The following is a 4,861-nucleotide window of genomic DNA, read 5'->3' on the forward strand; positions in this document are numbered from 1 at the left end:
AGTAATTACAATATAGCAATTAAACACTGGAATGGTAGATCGGCAGAAGATAAATGTGCAGGTAGAGATACTGGGGTGCAAAGGTGTAAATTACATTTAAACAATATATGTTGACTTTCGGGCAAAGGTGTTTCTTAGGTTCGGTGGAACAGCATTTATCAGCTCTCTGTGCGCCGAAGTCTTATTTTCTGTGGATTTAGCGCTATCTGGAGGGCAAGGAGGACAAAATCAGTACTGCACCAGCGGACGTGAAAGGGGACCGGCTTTAAAAACAAATCCAAGATGGCTACTTGTGAGTGTTCAGCACAAATGTCCTTGTTTATTTTCCCCTCTCCTTGTTGGTAAGAGTTTCTGCTGCTTTACAAATGTGAAAGGGTTCAAAGCACACACTAAGCCTGAGTCCTCTCAGCTCTGAGTATATGTTTTTCCTAGATACAGAGTTCGGATCAGTTTAGTTTCTACTAGCCTAGCAAAGATTGTTGGGAGGTGGGGGAACGACACCAATCACAGCACCAGCACGGCCCTGCTACTCTACATAATCCCCAGCCTGCCCGGCGGCTCGGTAAAAGGCAATTGTTAAAGCTTTTAGATACTACCTCAGAGAGTGCTGTGTGTTTGAAGCACATTAGTCTTATCGGGGTACTTCCAGAGAATAACTCAATGAGACTGCTAACGAAGGTGCTTTATCTTTATGTTATGGCACTTTTTTTGTCTGCTTCTGTTGAGAAGAATATACATGTGAAATGACCGTTCCCCTAATCATATTCTGTTATTGTTGTTAGCATTAACAGGATACACTTTAAAGTGTTAAGGTAAGTGGTAAAATAGTTAAAACACCTTCTAGCTGGGCTTAGAAATCATTGTACAATTTCAAATTTTCATCCATTTTGCTTGCTGAGGAAAAAGCATTTTTTGTGAAATCATATGTATACTGTAGCTTGTCTTGTCTTGCAAACATTCCAACCTGTGTTTCAGTCTACATCACTTTGCTTGGCCTGTTTCTTGCTTGTAGATGTCTGCCCACTGTATATCTGTCGTTTGTAGATTTTTAAATGTAGATTGGCTAACCAAGATTCCTAACCTCTTCCAACACTGATCCAAACTCAAAGTGCATTCGCTGTCAACAGGATGATAACAGGTTTTGAAGCTTAAGATCTATTGTAATTTTTAATTATTTCATTTATTTCACTGAAAAATGTTGTGAGACTAACTCCTGTAACAATCTCTCCTCCCCCCCCCCCCCCCCCCCCCCCCCCCCCTGTTGTGCCAGCTCCGACTGCCCCTCAGACCCGGTCAACCTCCCAGACAACAGCTGGCCCAGTGCAGCATCTTGCTGGCGCTCAGGTAAATGTCTCATCTCACCTATGACTTGGCTATTTCATTTAGCTTTTGGTTGTGTGGTGATGGAAAATCAATGTATTGATTCTCTGGCCGTTCTGCCTCTGGATGCCCTACCGCCTGTGGTCCTCCCCTCCCCTGCCTCCTAACATCAGCCATCAGCCTCCAGCTTCTCCCTCCGCCTACTTCCTCTCTCTATACCATTTGTATTTCATACAGTGGGGAGAACAAGTATTTGATACACTGCCATTTTGCAGGTTTTCCTACTTACAAAGCATGTAGATGTCTGTCATTTTTATCATAGGTACACTTCAACTGTGAGAGACTGAGACAAAAATCCAGAAAATCTCATTGTATGATTTTTAAGTAATTAAAACCTTCCAGAGAGAGACAAGGCAGCAGTCTCCTACCCCGAGAGGTTCATACTGCACATTGTTCTCAACTCACTACAACGCATAAAGACATGAGTGTATTTCTCATTAACGTGATGTTTCCTTTTTTGTTAACTTAATCTGCCTTCAGCTCCCTGCTTGGCCAAGGCTCTGGACCTGCACAGTGGCCCAACACCAGCAGGACAGTAGAGGCCATTTTCGTTGAGCTGTGCCACAAATACCCTGCAGGCGAGACTGTGCTTGGGAACCGGGTCAACAGGTGGGCTGCTATCCTGGGGGATTACAAGAGAATCAGGACCATGGTGCTGGGCAGCCCAAACCTGATTACCCACACAAGGCTGCAACTGTTCCAGGTCAACAAGTTGACCATGACACAGTGGTAAGTTTTATATATTTTATGTGTAGTTCACTGGTTGACACAGTGTTAATGATAACAATTAACATATTTCACGTTTTTCACACAAGTACAACAAACCAATGGCCCCCATTGGAGAGAGTGACTCTGCACCAGACCCAGGACAGCATGACTGCAGAGAGGGAGGAGTCGGGCCTTCCACGCAGTCAGGAGCACCTATCAGCTTCCAAAGGACAGAGCGTGGCAGAGCAGCCACTAGTCAGTCACTACCACCTCTACCGCCACCTAGTCTGCCTACCACCTCCTTTCCTATTTCTCCAGTCTCCCAAGACCTGCACTCCTCTGCCCCCTCCTGCTGGTGGCCCCAAGGTATCCAGGACGACTGAATGGAGGAGGAGTCTGGGAATAAAGTCAGGGCTCACAAGCTGTATGAAGGACAGCTGCTCTAAATGTGGCAAGCCTAAAACTTGTGAATTTGGACACAGTATGTATGGAACTGTGAGATTCTGTGCCGCTACCTCTGGCAGCCAATCAGTGGAGGAGTGGCTGGCACTGATGAGGTCCCAGCATGGTGTTAGCCAGGGCCAGTAAACATCGACTAACTGACTGACTGACTGCTGTGTACATTTTTTTGTAAATATGTTCTCTTGTTCACTTTTTTTTTAACGTTCATTTTCAATCACTTTAACTTGTTAATCTCTTGTATATTTAGTTCATTTTTAATCACCTTAATTTGTACAGTAGGTGTAGGGGACATCATGCTGAGTTGGGCACACATGACATTCCCTGTGACAAATAATAATTGAATACATTTTTTTTTTTATAAAAGCACTTTCTCCTTTAATTTTATACACTCTTTATAAAAAGTTCAACAAATTTAAAAAAGTAAATCAGTCATTTTCTACTCAGTTAATAAAGACACTGTTTACAGAATTGTAACACACATAAGTCAGTTTCTACTCAGACTTGAGAGGACCAGCAGATACTTGAGGTGACAGCAGGGAGTCAACGCCCCCAGTGACGCCCACTAATCTCTGATTGGTTGCTGCACACCATTTGTTGGAAGTTTGGGACATCCTCAGGGAGCCTGTTTCCCAATATCTTATTACTCAAGATGGATAGAGCTTTCTACAGGGCAGGTTTTGGGACTGTGATCAATGTAGTCTATAACTCTACAGACTAAACAAAAACATATTTTTTTAAACTTATGAATCTGAATATTTGTTATCTACCTTTTTTTAGTGTATCGGCTAATTCTTTATTTTGGTTATCACCGCTACATAGGCTGGATAAGGCAGCTCAACACCTTGTCTGGGACAAGAATGCATGCTATAGGTGATTTCTCTCCCTGTTTCAGGTACTCCTGGCGTCAGAGGGAGAGGATGGTGCTGCAGCAGGGATTGGGGCTCGCTCCTGCCCCCCAGGGTCAACGCCCAGCCCCTCCCTGCAGCCAAGCCCCTTTACTACCAGCGGGAGGGGATACAGGCACCTTTCCCTACACCGCCACCCCCGGTCCCACGCCAGGCCACCCAGCAAGGACGGCCCGCCCATTCTGCCAGCTCACCTGGATCAACAACCCCCCCAGCACTTCCCGGCCCTATAGTGATGGCAAAACAATTTATTTTCAGGGTTGAACTGATGACACCTGCTCAACATCCTGGCTCATGGCAGACATTGAACAACTCCTTCAGATTGCTATCAAAGACTATGTATTTCGGATCTTGCACACACACTCTTCGATAGTATATCTTGGCTCGAACTGTGACGATTGTGATTCTGAGCTCTCAGGTTCTCACAGCGAGTTCTGGTCTTCACTGATCTCACTCTCCGTCAGCTCCATCTGTGGCGTATAGGGGCAGGACTCAGTAGTATACTGATGGTATTCGTCGTAATCTAGCTGGGCCCCGAGCTCTTTCGTGATGGTCCCGGTGGACCTCTTCACCACAGCACAGGAACACTCTGGCACCCAGGGGTCAGTTTGGCATGCTGTACTAACCGTTCTTTCCTGTTGGTAGAAAACAATTAAGGCATCTATTAGGCTATAGGTATATTCAAGAATCACTGTGTATTGTCCATTTTATGTCCAAAATGGCCTCAGGGATGACAGATTGTGTCTTGAAATAAACAATAGCCTTATAAATAACATGGATTTGCTTGTGCCTCCTCCTGCAGTCTCCTCCAGGATGAAAACCTTTTTCAGGGATGTAGATGTCACCCTGAAAACAAACACATGTTTTGTTAAGACAACTCAACCCAGATATAGATGTTGGCGTTAACAAGCTACCGGTCTTATGTCAACTTTTTTATTTAATTTTTTTATTTCACCTTTATTTAACCAGGTAGGCTAGTTGAGAACAAGTTCTCATTTGCAACTGCGACCTGGCCAAGATAAAGCATAGCAGTGTGAACAGACAACACAGAGTTACACATGGAGTAAACAATTAACAAGTCAATAACACAGTAAAAAGAAAAAAGTCTAGCTAAATAAAGTGGGGCTAACAAAACATTCAAAGAACAAATGTTACTGTAATACATTTAGTTGACGTTACTTGACTGAGGTGGCCAGCTACAGAGTAACTACCTAATACAGGGCTACACAGAGAAACTGTGTTGCAATTTTAGGTGCAGTCGAGTTACTTGATAACGCTGGCGGGGGGTTACACAAAACATTTCAGACGCAATAAACGTAAACTCACACACCATTCCGTAAAAATGTGCGCAACCGCAACATTGAAACGAGGCTGCAAAGAAAACTAATGGGACTGTAGCGACTGTG

The 4,861-nt window shown here is 44.2% G+C and overlaps 1 long non-coding RNA gene across 1 annotated transcript; it reads right to left on the reverse strand.

Moving 5' to 3' along the window:
- Positions 1 to 2,896: 2,896 nt before the first annotated feature.
- Positions 2,897 to 4,452, reverse strand: LOC118965987. Its single transcript, XR_005053161.1, has 2 exons — positions 4,411 to 4,452; positions 2,897 to 4,301 (listed from the first exon to the last, which is right to left on the reverse strand). It is a non-coding gene; the product is annotated as an uncharacterized LOC118965987 (long non-coding RNA).
- Positions 4,453 to 4,861: the final 409 nt, after the last annotated feature.

The sequence above is a fragment of the Oncorhynchus mykiss genome, chromosome 9, assembly GCF_013265735.2.
Source record: "Oncorhynchus mykiss isolate Arlee chromosome 9, USDA_OmykA_1.1, whole genome shotgun sequence".
Lineage (NCBI taxonomy): Eukaryota > Metazoa > Chordata > Actinopteri > Salmoniformes > Salmonidae > Oncorhynchus > Oncorhynchus mykiss.